General features: G+C 49.0%; 1 protein-coding gene across 2 annotated transcripts in view; it reads right to left on the bottom strand.

The window, feature by feature from the left end:
• Positions 1–17,923, bottom strand: part of Kcnd3 (potassium voltage-gated channel subfamily D member 3) — a 198,848-nt gene that overhangs the window by 21,252 nt on the left and 159,673 nt on the right. The gene's annotated exons all lie outside the window — the stretch shown is intronic.

Raw genomic sequence — 17,923 nt, 5'->3', positions numbered from 1 at the left:
CGTTAGGGGGGTGATGGGGGGAGGGGAGGATCCTGGAGGGACACTCGGGCTTGGGAAGTGGGGTAGCTGCTGTGTATGTCTCTAGCCACGTTCCGGCCCTTCCCTTTCGCTGCCCACTCCTGCCAACTGTGCTCCTCTGTGCTCGCAGATGCACTGGGCTCCCCCATGACTTCAAGCCTATTCCTCCCTGCTGGCGTGCCCTGCTGTCTCTCATTCTTTGCCAGGAAACTCATCTTTTCAGATGTTGTTCCAATGTCACCTCCCGAGGCTCCCCCTGACTCCTCTAAGCAGAGTACCACTCATTCCTATCTTCCACTCCCATTGGAGCACATACCTCTTTATGCCCTGATCAAGCCTCCCCAAACGTCTGTTTTCCCCTCTGGGATAAGAGCAGTCTGAGGACAGGACTATCTGTGCCTGAATCCCTGGTGCTTAACATGTTGTGTGATGCATAGCAGGGATTCAATAGTTCGTGTGTGTGTGATAAAGCAACTTCCCCAGAGTGCGTTCCATCGACTGGATTGGCCCCCAAGGTCAATTCTTTCTTGAAGCAAACCACAAGCTCCAGGAAGGCAGAAACTGTGTCCTCAATACTTACAACCATGTCTGGTACATGATAGGCACTTGTGATATTTGCTGAATGAGTGAATGAACTATGAATAGATTCTCAATGGCATTTGCTCACTTCAGACCAGATCATCAGAGGACCCATCTGCTACCAAACATCTACAGTCTGAATATGCTTTTGATGCATCATGGGGTTTACTTGACATAGGAGAAATTTTACCCCCAATAGAAAGGAACCAATCGTGCGGCAAAATCACAGCTGGGAGGAGGGGGCCCAAAGCAGAGGGAAGAACACTGTTGCTCTGAGGCCTAGGCCAACAAGAACCAGGTGATCTGATTGGTCAATGGGAAACTGATCCTTGGGCTAACAGCAGAAGGGGAAAACTTCAAGTTAAGTTGGGTCTTGGACAAAATCATGGCATTTGCAGGGAAATGGATGGCACTAGAGCAGATTATGCTAAGTGAAGCTAGCCAATCCCTAAAAAATAAATGCCAAATGTCATCTTTGATATAAGGAGAGCAACTAAGAACAGAGCAGGGAGGAAGAGCATGAGAAGAAGATTAACATTAAACAGGGACAAGAGGAGGGAGGGAAAGGAAGAGAGAAGGGAAATTGCATGGAAATGGAAGGAGACCCTCATCGTTATACAAAATTACATATAAGAGGAAGTGAAGGGAAAAGGGGGAAAACAAGGGAGAGAAATGAAGTACAGTAGATGGGGTAGAGAGAGAAGATGGGAGGGGAGGGGGGATAGTAGAGGATAGGAAAGAGCAGAATACAACGACACTAGTATGGCAGTATGTAAAAACGTGGATGTGTAACCGATGTGATTCTGCAATCTGTATACGGGGGAAAAAGTTCATAACCCACTTGAATCAAATGTACGAAATATGATATGTCAAGAGCTATGTAATGTTTTGAACAACTGAAAAAAAAAAGTTGGGTCTTGGAAATGGGCTGAAGTGGTTCCAGATGGTAGTACTATCAGTCTGATAGGCAAACCATTTCAGTTCTGCCCAGTGGTAAACATCCTAACTTAGGCTTTCAGAATTCCCACAGATTAAGGGGGGAAAAAAAAAAACAAACTAAACCAAACCAAAACCAAAACCAAAACCAACAAGCAAAAAGAAAAAACAAGGAAGTAAACAACCATGAGTGAGAGTCAACAGAAAAAAAAAAAAGATGTAGACCCTGTCCCTAAAAGCTTCTGATATCATAAGTAAAGAATATCTATGAATGCAATGCCTTCAGAAAATAAAAGATGAAATAACAAAGATGAACAAGAATATCCATCAAGAACCACCAGGCAAATGTGAAAAAGCATCAGATGAGTTTCCATGTTAAAATTAATTAGGACTGAGCATAATGCCTCCCACCAACTGGTAATCTCCCAACCGAGTCCATAAAGACCTCACGTTGTCACTTACTCCAAGACATCCTTGTACCTGAGTCTATTCCTATCATGACCAGTAGGAGAGCATTAAAGACCAGGAAGCTGCCTGTACCAGCCTTGTCATCCAAACAGGTGACCAGAGCAGTGACATCACAAAGCTGAATGAAGCTGGCTTCCTATAGAGACCATCATCTCTTTGGCTCACACGGCCTCCAAGAAAGACTTGGACCAAAGTAGAGAGGGTGAGAAGACAGCAAACCAATGTGAAAACCAGAGAGGGATGGAATAGCAAGTGCTAGCCACCAGCTGATGAAAACCAGGAAGAAGATGTGACCATGTAATTAGGGTCACTACCTGTTTTCAATCGATGGGATGATATCCAAACAAAAAGTGGGATTTGGTTAATGATGGTGATGGTGACATTTAAATATTCAGTCAGTTGTTCCTTGCTCTCTGGAAGTGGTTGCTCAAAGTGTGACCTTCAAGGACATTTGTAATTTGGAGGGAACAAGTAGAAGGTAGAAGACTGAGGCCCCAGACCTGTGAAGCCAACTAGCCCCTGCCTGGGGATGAGGCCCATCAGATGTGGAGAGAGCAGATGCTTTCACCTGGGGTCATGTCTCCAGGTGAGCTAAGACACATCAGCATGTCCAAGTCCTAGCCCCAATCTTTTTTTTTTTTTATGTTTGTTTTTTAGTTGTTGTTGGACACAATACCTTTATTTGATTTATTTTTATGGGGCGCTGAGGATTGAACCCAGGGCCTCGCATGTGCTAGGCGAATGCTTTACCGCTGAGCCACAACCTCAGCTCCCAGCCCCTGTCTTGATTTATATGCTCTTTGGGGAGCTGAGCCATGGTCAGTCCGTCCTCCCCAATCTCAGGCCCCAGGAAACGAATCCTCATCGTCTCCCCAGACTCCCAAGGGTCTGGGGAAAGAGCCACAAGGAACAGAACACGTGTCTGCTGGAACAACAGTGCTCCCTCGGAGACCTCTCCCCGCAGGCCTGCACCATCTGCTTCTCCTGCGCCATATGTGCATCGCAGCAGCCCCACTCCCTAGGGCAGCTTCCCAGCCTTCTGCCACCCTGGGCCAGCAAGCATTTGTTGGACAGGGATGTGCTACCTCAACTCTACAAAGCAAGAGCCATGACAGGCCTTCGGTTAGGGCCACAGTGGGTACAGGTTGCAGAAGGGAGGGCTCCTATAACTTGTGCCCACTGTGGGAATGGGAGACGGTGGGAGGGGCTCCAGAACATCTTTGCGGCCAAGGTCAGGCACAACTGGCACTCCAGAGGTGAAGCACTGAGGTTGAAGTGCACAGAAGTGATGGAGCGAGGGTGCAGAAGCAATGCCCTCAGAAAATAAAAGATGAAATAATGAAGTATTCTGACAGACTTTAATTGTGGACTGAACATTCATTGTTGGTGTGGACCTTCCCTGAGGCCCAGCCTTGCCTCCACTAGTCCCCCTCCGATTCTGTCTGCTGTGGATCCCACTGAGGTGGCAGTCGGGGTGGAGACAGGAAGGAGGCAGAAATGGGCAAGATGCAAGAGGAAGGGGTGAGAGGGGTCTTAGCTCCAGGCCAGGACAGATTGAGGTGCTAAGTAATTTGGACCCTATCCATGGCCACCAGGTGTCCCCATTCTTCATACACACAGCTCTCCACTGCTCATGGCCTGGAAAATCCAGGCTGCTCTAACCGCCCTTTCTGCATCTTACCTGGTTCTTCTCTCCTCCACCCTGTGCTGTTCTAGGACCACCCTCTGCCATTTTGAGGCTTCTTCTTTCTGCTCTTCCCTATCCCCAAATCATCTGATGACCAGAAGTTCTCCCTCTTCCACAAAACCACCCCTGTCTCAGTTTCAGACTTTTACGGGGTCTTGTAGGTGCCAGGTCCAGCCCCACAAGGTACAGGACCCTTTCCGTGGCAGCCCCAGCCTCTGCCCTCCCCTCCTGGTGGACTCCCTGGCACAGGCTTTGGAGTCATACAGACCTGGACTGAATTCCATGAGCTCCCTGTACCCATCTAAGAGACCTCAGGCTTCCCGGGCCTCTGTTTACTAGTTTAGAAAACAAAGAGTAATAGCCTACTTTGTGGGGCTGTTATAAAAGTCAAAGTCTGTCAGAATACTTTATGAACTGGGAGGTAGCGGATGGAGCTTATTTATTCTTCTGCAAAAAACAACTTGGGCCAGGTGCCATGGTGCCCGCCTGTGATCCCAGAGGCTTGGGAGGCTGAGGCAGGAAGATCATGAGTTCAAAGCCAGCCTCAGCAAAAGCGAGGTGCTAAGCAACTTAGTGAGACCCTGTCTCTAAATAAATACAAAATAGGGCTGGAGATGTGGCTCAGTGGTTGAGTGCCCCTGAGTTCAATCCCCAGTACCCCCTCTCCCCCCCAAAAAAACCCCAAAACCAAAAAACAACTTTGGTCATGGCTGGGCTGCTCACAGTGTAGGTTTACTTGTGAGTTCTGCTTCTGCCCTTGGGAACTCCAGAGCATGTCTGTCCCACCTGCCAACACCTCAGCTCTTCTCAGTCTCCTCGGGCACAGCCTGACTCCATCTCATTTACCTTGCACTGCTGCTGGTGGTTCTGCAGTTAACTGTCCCTTTTTCACATGACCCTGAGTTTGGGAGAACGTGATGTCATGCAAAGGACACAGGCTTTGGAGTCACAAGGCTCCAGATTGCAAACCTGCGCCTCTCTCTCTCTAGTTCTGTGACTTTAGGGCAGTGATGCTGACCTCTGAGCCTTAGCTCCTTCATCTGCAAAATCTGGAATCATGACGTTTCCTGATGAGGGGTTAACAGGCTCTCGCAGATTCCATAGCACGGCATTCACATGGAGTTGGGTTCATGTCTTCCTAGCCACCAAGTTAGCTCCATGACAGCAGGCCTGGTACCCAGCTAGGCGCATCATCGGTGCATTATGAGTCTAATGTCACCATCCTGAAAAGGGGTCTTTACTTCCGCCATTCTACTTGATGGACACACCACTTTTGAGGTGGCAGACTAAATCCAGTCTGTATTTCTAAGGCAGGTTTCCTCTTAAGTCTGTAGCAGGACTAAATTCCTGGGTCCCCAAGATACTTAACTACTTCCTTATCTCAGGCACTTAAAATCCTGCTCCAGGGCCTGGGGCCAATTTATTGTTTCCATTGAGCCGTGGAAAACCCAGAAGAATCCTTTCATATCTTACAAGCTTCCAGCCCCAGGCTCAGTGCTTCTGGGCTTGGTTTGATTCAGTTTGGTAAATTTGAGTGAGTCTTGATCATTCCCCCAAAGTATTTCTTTTGCTTTGGAAGGTGGAAATGGAGCTGTGTGCTGAACTCCAGCTGGCTTGGAGCCCACCCGAGGCTGTGCTAGGGTGAGGAGACTGCTCCCATGGTCCTCAGCAGGGATGTGGCCTTGGACACCTGGCCTCTCTCTGACTTGGTTTTCTGGTTCTCTGAGCCTTTGCTTCTTTCTTTCCATCTTTTACCCTCTGGTTCTAGATGAGAGGCTCTCTGTGTGACACCCTGGCACGGCACCCTCCCCTTCTCTCCCCTGCCCTCTAGTATAAGCTGGTGACAGCAGGGGCTTTGTCTCTGTGGGTCTCCTCTGCTTCTCTGGTGCCTCGCCCAGGGCCTGCTGCTGTAGGGTTTTATTACCCATTTTATGAATAAGTGGACATTTATCTGTCTCTCTTTCAGTCTCTGCCTTTCAGACCCCCATGTAGAAGCAGATTCAACCAGCCCTGCCTGAGCTGAGACCTGATAGGATCAGCGAGGACAGTTTCTGAGCACCTGAGATGGACCTTGGGGCTGCTGCAGGTGTGTGTGTGTGTGTGTAAAATCCTCACCTATGCGGAAGCTGGACATGGACATGGACATGGAAGCTGGACATGCGGAAGCTGCTCATTCCTTTAAGGGAAACCCTCTGACATTCACCATTACACGCACAGAACAGGACACAGAGCTACAAGAAACCTTAAAAATCATCTGTTTTGTGCCTATTGAAGTAATCATGGGTGAAACGACGCATCTGGAATCCACTTTAAAATACTCTGGGGAAAACACGGCCACCTGTGGAAGCAGGAGATGGGTACGGGGGGTTCATTTACCATCAACTCTTCTTTTGTATATTTGAGAATTTCCATACTGAAAAAATTTTAAAAAACAACAGCAGCAGAGTCAAGAAAGGAAGCATCTGCTCGGTGTCCCTCATTTTCAGAGTCACCTGAGGGTCCTGCACAGTTTGCACATCTGGCCAACAGCCCTGCAAAGTCCGTCTTCGCTTCTCTGACTTTGCATTCTGGTGAGGCTCCTCTTAGCAGCTAGATTCTTGCTTCTTGGGGGCAGAAAATAGGACACTGGGTGGGAGCCACTCAGCCCTTCCCCATGGAGGACCAAGGTTCACTTTGTAAGGCCCATGCCCTTGGCATTTTCCTCCTCCCCCGTCACTTGACTCTCGCTCTTTCCTGGCTCCTGCCAGGGAGATGGGATAAAGCGACAGCCAGACTCCCAGGTTTCCTTGGTGATCAGTCTCCTCCGGCCCCGGCACCGTGCATTCCTTGTTGGCCAGTATTTAATTTAGTTTAGATTCTAATGCAGACAGGAGGGAGGCAGGTGGGCTTGGGGGTCACTGTGGTGCTGACAGCAGCCCCGTAACCCTGGTGTGGCTGCACACATTACCCTGTAACTCAAGCCTCTTTGCTCTGAACCCTCCTTTTATAGCATCTATAGCCCCTGACCTTCCGTCAACCTTCTGCATCCTGGGCCTAATGTGGCCGCAGTGGGCAGGGTCCGTCTCAGGGCTCCACATGGCTTCTTGGGCAGCCCCACCTGCATCCTCTGCAGGAAATACAACTGCCACTCCAAGTGCAGTTGATGGGAGGGGTTGCTGTGCTCAGCTGCTGGGGGAGAACTTGAATAATCATAACGTATGAATACTTACTGTGGCACAGGCACTGCCCCAAGAATCAGTTCTTTTAATTCTCCCGACAAGCCCAGGAGATGGGTTCTATGGTCATTCCTGTTTTTCAGATTAGGAAACTAAGGCTCAGAGAAGTTACATAATAATGGTCAAATTGCACAGCTAATTAACAGGAGGTTGGAATTTGAGCCCAAGGGGTCTGCCTTCAGAACTTATGCTCCTTTAGGGAGGGAGGAACACAGAACAAAGGAGCACAGGTCATCCCATCTTCTGAGAACAGCCATGCTTCCCATTTCTCCTTGGTCCCCTCCAGGGCCTCAAGTGCATGGCTGACAGGCAGGAGGCACGAGAGACCCTCTCAGTCTGCTGCAGGGTGACGGGTGGATGAAATAAAGGACCCAGGCATTCTTGGCTACAGAGCAGAACTGGTTCGTGTGGAGAAGAGGGCGACTGAGGCCAACAGGCAGGGCTTATTTATTGCTTTCTCTTTTTCTCTTTCTCTTTCTCTTTTTCTCTTTTGTCAAAGGGCCCCTTTCAAATAACTCAATCGACTATTAATCTTAATGGAACATCAACCCCAACAGAGAAAAGGAAGAGTACAAAAATCTGCAAGAAGAGAATGCATACATCTTAGCCCAGTCCACAGGACAGGGGCATGTGGGGACACTGTGGGAGGCAAATCTTCCAGGGCCTTCCATGTCTCTTGTCTTCACCCCTGCCCCAGACCGAGCTCCCAGTCTGCTTCTCTCTGCTCCCCTGCGGTAGGGTCCTCGCTGGGCCCTCACAGTCAGACTACTAGAACGTACCCTGGGCACTTTAATGTGCCTCCTGCATGGATGGTATGGAAATGAATCTTAGCAAATTACCAAGTTCAAAAAGGAAATTCCTAGAGGGGTGTAAATCATCCCCTCTTAAAGAGCTTGGCTCAGCAGAGGCCTTAAACTTTAGGGAAATCCACACTTTCCTTGAGAATGAAAGCCGGAAGGAGGAGAGGGGAGAGCTGCTCTCTGCCCTCTGCTCTGCTTAGGGGAAGAGTTGGAGGAGACTCTCTCTGCTGTTCAGCCAAAAAGGCCGCAACTGGCTTGTGGGGGGCAGTGATTACAGATGTGCTAACCTTTTCATAAACTTGGAGGTCTGGGACCAATGTGTTTTGGAGTCATTTCTTGGTGGCAGTAAGAAGACGGGAGGGCAGGAAGGAGAGAGAGGCATATGAGTAGCTCCCAGACCGAATCCTAAGGCCTCAGGATGACCTTCCTCTGAGGTCCTTCTACCATGGGGTCATTTAATGTCTCCTGGTAGCACCTTCAGCTGGGTGGAGCTACCTTCTGGGAAATGGCACCCAGCCTCTGGGGTGCTCATCTGCTCTCTGTGCACTCCAGATCAAGGAGGGACACCTGTCTCCCCAAGGGGGTCAGATCTCTTTCAACAGGAACCCTCCACACGGACAGAGATCACCCACTCTCCCTGGCAGGCGATTGTTCCTTGAGGAGACTCCTTTCCACCTGGCAGTTCTGCTCTCATGGATGCGTCTGTTCATGGCTGCCATGGCCCAGCTCTCTCCTCTGTCTCTGAACTTTTGCACATGCCCTTCCAGAGCACTTTAAGTAACTTTTCTGTTCCTCTTTTCCATTCCCAAGCATTGTATAGTGAGAAAACTATGGGCTTTGGCTTTAGAACATTCTCGATTGTTAGAGATCATAGGGGAAAATTTCTGACCCTCATTCTCTCATCAGTAAAATGGGAAAATCCATAGCTACGCACCTCACACAGTCATTGTGAGGAAAAATGGGAGCAGGGAGATTGACTGGCTTTGGAAAACTAATTGATTTGAATAAAATTTTCTGCTGAGGACAAAAACAAAAAAACAAAAACAAAGCTGGATAAAATAAACATTTTCTTAAAATCATCAAAGAGATAACAGAGTAATGAGAAGTGAGAACTAGCAGAGGTAAGCCCTGTGCTCCATACCGCTCTGCCTTTAAAGAAAATCAGTTCAGCCGGGCGCAGTGGCACATGCCTAAAACCAGGGGCTTGGCAGGTGGAGCTGGCGTTGAGGCAGGAGAATCACTTGTTTGAGGTCAGCCTTGGCAACTCAGTGAAACCCTAGCTTAAAAAAAAAAAAAGGGGATGTAGTTCAGTGGCAGAATGCTCCCTGGGTTCAATCCTCACTACCTCCCCCAACAAATTAGTTCAGAAATAACAGTGACAAAAATAAGCCTTGGCTTTTGCAGATTCCCCATTCCCAGTCAAGGTAGAAAACCTGAATAAGTAGTTTATTCCATTCAAAGTTGGGATGCTAAAGGGCCATCACCTCTCATGGGTTTTGCCACCTTGAATTTGGATTCAGAAATTTGGATTAAGGTGGGCCTAGACTGGTAGTCCTCCCTGGGTGTCTGGAAGAAGAAAATTAAAATGCTTTCTGGAGGAGAAATACTTATTTTAAGCTACAGATCATTCCTTCAAGTCATTTCTAAGGACATGGGCTGACAGGGCCAAAGATAACGAAGTACACAAGGGAAGACAACACTATGAGCGAGAGCAGAATAGACAATAAAAAGACGCAGAGGATTGAAATATTGGAATCATCAGAGGATTCTGTTTACAATTCAAAGAAATAAAAGGTGGGCTTGAAAATTTTGTCAGGGAATGAAACTAAAGTGACCTACCAATTTTGAAAACTCCAATAGGAATTCTAGAACTAGAAAAACACAACAACTAAAAGTAATGCTGGCTGGCTGGGTTTGGATGCTAATTAAACACAGTTAAAGAGAAAATTGGTGCACCTATCCAGAAAGCAGCAAACAGAAACACGTGTGCGCTTTGTACAATGCCTGGCAACACAAGTAGAAACTCAACGAATGTTCTATTCTTTCTCTACCTTCAGGTCTAAAGAAAAAGATTTCTTCTTTCAGCAAACCTTTCCTGATTCTTTCGACCTGACATCTATCACTCCAGTACTCTGATAATCTGAATTTTCTCAGTGTCTCTGTGCTGGGTTAATTCATATTGATAAGAACTTATTTATTTCTCAAGATCAATGAATACAAGAGCTAAAGTTACTCCCCAAACTGTCTCTTGGTCATACGTTTCCTGGTTCACAAACCTTTTCTTTTCCTTGGCCATGATGACGTATCATGTAAAGTCTTGAGGTAGTGATTCAAGGAAAAAGGGTCAGTTGAATTCCAAAATACGTTCTGCTTCCTGACCCTGTTCCCCAATCAACGCTGGGTCAAAGGTAACTGCTAACCAAAAACAGGTGCTCCAAGTTTCAGGGTAAACCAGGACGTGTGACAAGCTCTCTTAGGTCATGGTTTTATCTTCCATTGGAGCTTGTCATCTCAGTGCATTCTGGAAATTCTGATGAACAAAGCTGTGATTAAGAGTGGCCAGAGGTCGCCATTTATGCGACCAATAAAATCATCAATCAAAGAGGAGACTGCAGGCTTCATGAGAAGTACTTCTGTTCTACAGCCCCTGGCTGCCTGGGGACTTTGAGAATATCAGTGGCCTTGCCCGGGAACACTTCTTTCTGAACACTGGCTTTAAGGATCTGCCCTTCATTTACAAGCACTGGAGCAAGAGGGACAAGGAGGCCCTGAACAACCCCATTCCCTATCCCCAGTCGGGCTTATCGGAGACTCTTGATTGGAACCAGGACCAATGGCCTGTCTCAGTGGACGTGAAGAAAGGGAGAATGGTCAGCATTGGCTCTTGAAGAGAACAAGAGAGCTCTGGAAATGTTGGGTTTGAGAAAGGTTAATGAAGGGCTGTGCAGAGGATGAGAATACGGCCTGGGCTGTTCTAGAAGGGGACAGACTGAAGGCCAGAAGGTTGCTTTGTGCAGGTGGCAAGGAAAAAAGGTGGTAGTTGTGTTTTGATTAGTAATAGCCCAAGGGGGCTACAGAATCCAACATCCTGCAACAGCTTCTGTTCCAACAGCAGAAAATTGTGCTTCTAGATTTGGAAAAATTGTGCCACCTCCCCTCCCACCCCATGTGCTAATAAAGGGTTTAAACAGTATTAATTGATAACCTTGTAGGTCAGGCACTGGGCTGAGTGTTGGGGACTCAAAAATGATCCTGCCAGGGTCCTCAGCATGCCTTCTGGATGCACACTGGCTCAGGTGCACTCTCCATGGCTGCAGGCTGTGCCCAGCCTGCTCTGGGGCTCTCTTCATTCACTGATTGGTATCTGGAGCAGCCAAACGTTTCTTCACAACTCCCTCCTGGGCTCCCAAGGCAGTAGCGGAAATTTCAAGCAAGAAGCTGCTTCCTTCACCCAATGTGGACAGGATATTACTGAGATCAAAGATGGATGACCTGTTCTGGCCCTTGTCCACCCTTTGTGCCCATGATCATCACAAAGCAGGAGATGACCAAGAAGGTCAGCCTGGGAGGGACCTCCTGAATCTATTTATGGATCCACTTTGAATGAGACTGGGTTTGAGTGGTTGTGTCTCACGACTCCTCTGGCTTTTATTTCCCTTCTTATTGGGAGTCAGATTAGGTTCCTGGACCCAGTAACTACTTAGCCTCTTTCAGTTCTTGATCCTATGGAATGGGCCTTCACCTAGTGAGAAGAGGGCAGTGACCCTCATGCTGGAAAGACTACCTTGAGAGGAGAGGTCCCTGGTTGACCTGGGACCCATAAGGGCCACTGAAGAAGCTGTGCTCTGCTGCTCCATCCATCTGCACCTAAATGCCCACTCTGAGCACAGGCCAACACCTCCTGACCTCTCTGTGCTCCATCCTGGCTGGAGGGACAGCAGGTGGCTGAGAACTGCTATTCCTTGTTTTCTCAGTGAGACTCTATAACCAATTAGCCGAGACCAGGCAGGTGGAAAATGCCTCTCTTCAGCCCTGGAGCTAACAGCAAATCCAATGCTTCTTGTAGACAGGTCTGTGAAGGGCGAGGATAAGGGATAAGCCCCCAGGAACCCAGGGAGCTGGTTTGTGGCTGTCAGCCCAAAGCTTCATAACAGAAAAGACAAAGGAACCCTTAGTAGCTTAAAATAAGTGAAATAAGAGTAAAACTTGGCCATATCTTTTCCAGAGTCTGTCTTTTCTTTTTCTTTTTTACTTTCCCTGGAGTCCAACAAATTGGGGTCTTTGCTGTGAGGGACTGTGGCAGCTGTAAGAGGAAGCAAGCCAACAACAGAGGGCTGAAATAATTGGTCTCAGGATGTACACTCCCTCAAGCGTCTGCCTGTCACCCCCTCCAGCTGTGGGGCCTCAGGCAGACTGACACACACCGGCTGCTGTGGCATCTTTGTGTCACCGCAGTCAATATTCCATTTCATCCGATTTTATCTGTAGAAGACTGCCGAGTGAGGGGACAGGGGCCTGAGCAGTGTGGCTGGGGGAGGTCCTAAACCGTGAGTCTCACAGGCCACCTCCCTTTCTGTACCTGACTATCCCCTCATCTGGTCAGACAGGTTGGGTGACCCCCCTCCCCCCAATTACCTGGTCACAGGAGGAAAAGAGGAATCTCGAGTTCCCTGAGGGGTGTTTCGTGTGTGCCAGGTCCTGGGCTAGGTGTTCTACACACTTCCCTCACTTGGCAGTTGTATGGTGGAGGTCAAATGGAGTAAGAGAGGTCAATGGATTTAGGATTTTTTTTTGGGGGGGGGTACCAAGGATTTAATCCAGGGGTTCTGAACCACTGAGCCACATCACCATTCTGTTTTTATTTTTTATTTTTATTTTGAGGCAGGGTCTTGCTAAGTGGCGAAGGCTGGCTTCAAACATGTGATCCCTCCTGCCTCAGACTCCTGAGCAGCTGGGATTTCAGGCTTGTGTCACCTCACCAGGGGAGAGGTCAATAGATTCAGACAAAACTATAAAACGCTATATAAATATGAAGGTTGATATATTTTCCTGCTCACTACCCCAAATCAAGAAACCCTGACAGTGCCTACCTCAGAGGATATACTGAATGAATGAACCCTAGGTTATCTGAGGTGTTCATCCCTCCCTCACCTGGGGACTGGCTAAGGGATAGGAGATGAAAGGTGGGCGGGTGAGTCAAGGCATGAGTAGGTCTTTCTGGGTCCCGGGGTGGACGTCATTCCTTGAATTCTGGGGTCAGCTGCACTCTCGGGATCACCCACTCTCAGGGATTCTGACTACATATGCTTCTGTGCTCCCCCACGGGCACCCATGGTCAGATTCGGCTGCCTAAAACTGAGACTTGGTTTATTTTTAAAAATCTTGGGCTGGGGTTGTGGCTCAGCGGTAGAGCGCTCTCCTCGCACGGGTGAGACCCTGGGTTCGATCCTCAGCACCACATAAAAATAAATAAATAAAATAAAGGTATTGTGTCCAACTGCAACTAAAAAATAAAATTTTAAAAAAAATCTACTGGTCTTATTAAGGTATGACTAACGTTCTATTTTAAGCTTCCCCTGGAGAAGTGTCACTCACTGGGAATAGGTGAGTAACAATAGCATTTTTCTTTGAGAGTTGAGACCCAGAGATTTTAGGCTCAGATGTTTCTTTTTCTTATTCTTCCCCTGCCTGCTTCCTTGGCCTGGCACAGAAGTGGTTTCAAGACTCAGAAGCCGTGAAGAATGAGACTAAGAAACAGGCGAGAACATTCCTGGCTCTATTATTTGCAGCGGCAAGGGGAGCAAGTCTCTCTTGAGTTTCAGTTTTCTCAGGTGGAAGGTGGTGATGCTGGGGACCCTGGGACGCGCTCTGTGTGCAGTAACTGATGCTATCGGAGGGGAGACGAAGGTCACGACCACTTCCCTGGCTGTACTGGGAGTGCCCTGTGGCCGGTTTTCATACCCCAAGGGTGTGGAATGGCCTCTGTGTGCCACACCCAGCCCCCCGAATTAGGGGCGAGGTACCAATGGCAAGAGTGTCGCTGGGCACCCTGCACTACCAAACATGGAGCCACGGAAGGGTGAACATGCAGAGGGTCACCGTGCGAAGGGGCCTTCAGATCACAATGTGGTTTTTCTCTGGGAGCAGGGGCAGAATACCTTGCAAAATGTCGGCAGCCATAAAAATAAGGTCTGTGCCCACCGAGTGGATGCTTACTATAGTTGAGAAACTGTGCCAAGCACTTTCTTAACTTGGTCATTTTACATTTTCATCTAAATGAGGGCCCACTGAAGTAGGTTCTTATATCACCCCATTTCAAAGATGGTAAAACCAGGATTCATTGCATAATAACTCCACTGGTGTCACCCAGTTTGTAAGTAGTACAACCAAACATCACGCCTAGTCCTGCTTTATCCTAGTGAAGTACCTGCCCCCCACGCCCTGGCCATTGGGTACAGGGAGGCTGCAGGAGCCCATGTCAGCTACTGCAGCACACACATCCCATCCCATGGATTTCTCTGGCTCGGTTCTAGGGGCATCCAGAAACATGTTCTCCAGGCCTCCTCTGCCCCTCACCCCCACCAAGATGGGGCCTGCCATCTAGAACCTGTACAGTAGAGGCAGGCAGCTAGGCTGGGTTCCAAGGTGAGGGGTGGGCAGCAGTGGGTGCCCCTGTGTGAGTAATAAGACCTCAGGTTTTTTAGAAGCCAAACATCATGCTTCTCCCTCAGCTGAAGAAGAGCAGGAGGGGAGCCCACCTGGAGGCCAGCAGGGTGGGTGTGTGGGGAAGGGGTCACAACAGGCTCACAGGGGCCCCAGATCACCCTAGAAACCTTAGCAAGGATCAGAAACCAGCAGTTCTGGGGCCAGCCCTATCAGACTCCAGTCCCTCAAATTAATGCAAAATCCAATTTAATTTCCCTTTAGGAAATTACGTATTTTTAAAAAATACATGAAGAGTCAGAAAGGAGCCATAGCAACGAGGAGGCTGAGCATCAGAGTCCAAACCCCAAACCTCTACCCCACCCCTCAGCTGGACCTGTCTGGTCTGCTGGGTCGGAGCCTCCAGACCTTCGCATATTGTAGCACAGATGGAAGTGGCGACACAGTCCAGAGCATTGGCGTCACCAGGGACAGCAGTCTGTAGCCAGAGGTGAGCTGCTTGTGGCTCTAGTTGTCTCAGAGTCGCCCAGCCGCAGAGAGGTGGAGGGGCCCGGGTCTCTTCATGGCGGTCCAGGTGGAGTAGCTCTGCCCTGGACATCAGAGGCTGACTCTCTAGCTGGGTCAAAGGTGCCAAATGGGGTCATCTGACACTGACTGTAACCCGTGAGGAGCCAGGCAGGCCTCACCCATGGCTTGCATTCAGTGACTTGCCCAGGGTACAAATAAAAATACTTAGTGAGTGCCTGTTCTTGGCCAAGCACTGTGCTAAGTACTTTACACTCATTATCTCCTCTGCGGAGAGGCCCTACCACACCACCATGCCTGCCATCTCTCTGAGCTTTCACACAACGTGCTGAATGCACTTGCAGTCACTCATCAAATGAAGAGCAGTTATGATGTCCTGGGCCCTAGGGTAGGTAAATAATGGCAATGGTCCTGACCACAGGAAGCCCACACTCTAAGACAGACACATAGTCATCTGACCCCCGTCGATGTTTATATGATGTGGGACATTGTGCTGGACACCTGTACAGAAGGATGAAGCACTGAGACTTACTGTTTGCCCTAGGAAAGTGCAAAAGGGGAGCCAGACACTTAAAATGATAAATTACAATGCAGCACGGGATGCTTCAAAATAGAGGTAGCAACAACCTGCATGGAACCTAGAGAAGGTGTTCCATCCTCCACAAACACCCCTGTGGACACATGCCGTGTCTTGAGGATGGCTTGTGTCTTGCAAGACCCAGCTGGGTTCTACATGTAGCAGGTGCTCATTGCTTACATGCTGCACCAAGGGTTGGCTGGGTGACGAGTAATTGAGGACCCTCTGCCATCTTCTTATTTTCTTATCTCTCAGGTGAATCTGGTTTTAATGAATGCTCAAAGCAGAGACCTCATTACTAGAGAAACCGCAGTTTGGGGATCAAGTTTGCTTTAAGAGCCTGGAAGTTATTGCCAGAGAACGGATGCTAACACCAAGTTTCTTCTGACATCCTGTTGGTGTGGGGGACACAGGCTCTGCTGCCGAGATGGTGCCTGATTTTCCCTTGATGGGTGTCTATCTCCACAGCGCTCAGCTTTGCTGTTTAAGGCACATACTCATTTTCTTAGGCACATACTCATTTTCTTCCCCGACTGAGTCCTGGCAATGCGTCTGCTCAGCCATATGAGAGAGACCCAGTGCCCTGGTATGTTTATGGAGTAGCAGGACATTTGCCAGGTTGGGAAGGGTCACCACAGACTGGGCATGCTCTTAGCTACCTGGGAAAAGCATGTTGAGTGGGGTGGAGTTGACCCTGCCCTCAACTCCTGGACAAAAAGCCTGGACAGATGTTTGGTTGGTTTAGCCTCCTGCTGCCTCAGAGAGAAGCAACCAGTTCTCTCTCTAGAAGGGGTAGCTGAGGTCCAGGGAGGGCATGTATCTTGTCTGAATCCCCAGAGTCTTGGTGGCAGAGCCCAGGCTAGAACTAGCCCTGACTATGGGGTGGGGGGTGGTCAGGTGTCAGACTGCATCCTGGGAAACTGAGTCCTACCTTCTGCGTGCCATCTCCAGGGGTCTGTGGACCAGGACCAATCCCTTTGCTTCTCTGTAAATTTCATTCCAAATAGCCCCTGGCGCTCCCCCCTTCTCTCCCTCTCTTCCTTCCGGTTCTGCTTTGTGCTCATTTCCCTTCAGGGGACAGTTTCTCTTTAAGCAAACTTTAGTTGGGCTCCTTGTAATCTTCCTCTTATAAGGTCCTTGCTTAGCATCTGGACGGCCATCTTAAGTGACAGCTGCCATTTTAAGGAAAAAGTTTTGCTTTCTGGCCCGTGGGCGTTTCTGAGAAAGGCTCACCACTCCCTCATACCAACCCGATCCTTCACTGCACATTAGGACCCTCCGGGCTCTGGTTCCTGAGCCTCCCCCATAAAAGTCCCAGAACTCAGGCCTGTGTTGCCTCTCTCTCCTACAGAGAGATGGCCTTCATTTGTCAGCTCTGACAAATAAACTCTCTGGCTTTCATTTCTCGCTTACCCGTCTCGTTCCTTGCTTTCCCTTCACCCCCAGCTAGGCCTTCTCTTTTGAACTTCCATGTCTGTCTTTGCATGGCTCAATTTTAATAAGAACACAATCTGATCACCCTCAATATCCAATCAGTTCCTCATCCCCTAACCACCCCCCGGGGATGCCAGTTCACCAGTCACAGCTGCACTCAGGCTGCACCAGGCCTTGGGAACTTTTCATGAATCACCTTCCTTAAACCCCACAATGTCATTGAGGCAGATGTTATCCATACACCCATTTTATAGATGAGGAAGCTGAGGTACAAAGAGTTTAAATAACTTGCCCCAGTCACATAGCTTGGAAGGGTGGGCTGAAGAGGCAAAGCCACACAGGTGTCCCCAGAGGCTGCCCACAACCACACTGCCTCCCTGGGAAGGGTGTGGAGTCCCTCTCTCCATAAGGAGGGCCTGTGGCAGCTCTCCCAACACCCTCCTGCGAGCTGGGCCTCTTCCCTCCCTCTCAGGCATTCACGTCTCACTCATGAAACGTCTAGAAATGCCAGGTTGGGAAGGGTCACCACAGACTCGCATGCTCTCAGCTACCTGGGAAGAGCATGTTGAGCGGGGTGGAGTCGACTCAGCCCCTTTCTTCCAGTGGGGCCCCACACGCGTTTGCATAGACATTTATTCATTCACTCCACAAACTCTGCAGAACCTGGAGAATGAGTGGAGTTTCTGTGACTCAGGACAGAGAAGCTGCTGTCTCTCAGGAGTGGTCACGGCCTGGGTGTCTAGCAGGGTCCGTGCAAGCCTGCCTTCGCACCCAGACTGGAGGACGACAGGGGAACTCTTCCCGGGGGCTTCTACTGTGCCTTCATGGTTCACATAACATTCTCCACAATTCTCCATCTGCAGCACCATCGCCAACCATCTTACAGCCGAGGAAACAAAGACCTGATCAGAGAGGGAAGTAACTTGCTCCAACTCACAACAAGGGACGTGGTGACACGGAGCCCAAGTGTAAATATTTGAGCTTACATTCTTCCCTCCTCACCTCCCTCTTTCCCACAAGA

Source organism: Marmota monax, unplaced genomic scaffold (genome assembly GCF_021218885.2).
Source record: "Marmota monax isolate L192 unplaced genomic scaffold, Marmota_monax_Labrador192_F-V1.1 WCK01_AAM20220418_F8-fsc00087, whole genome shotgun sequence".
NCBI lineage: Eukaryota > Metazoa > Chordata > Mammalia > Rodentia > Sciuridae > Marmota > Marmota monax.
Note: the sequence above shows the minus strand (reverse complement) of the source record. Positions and strands in the feature narration are given on the sequence as shown.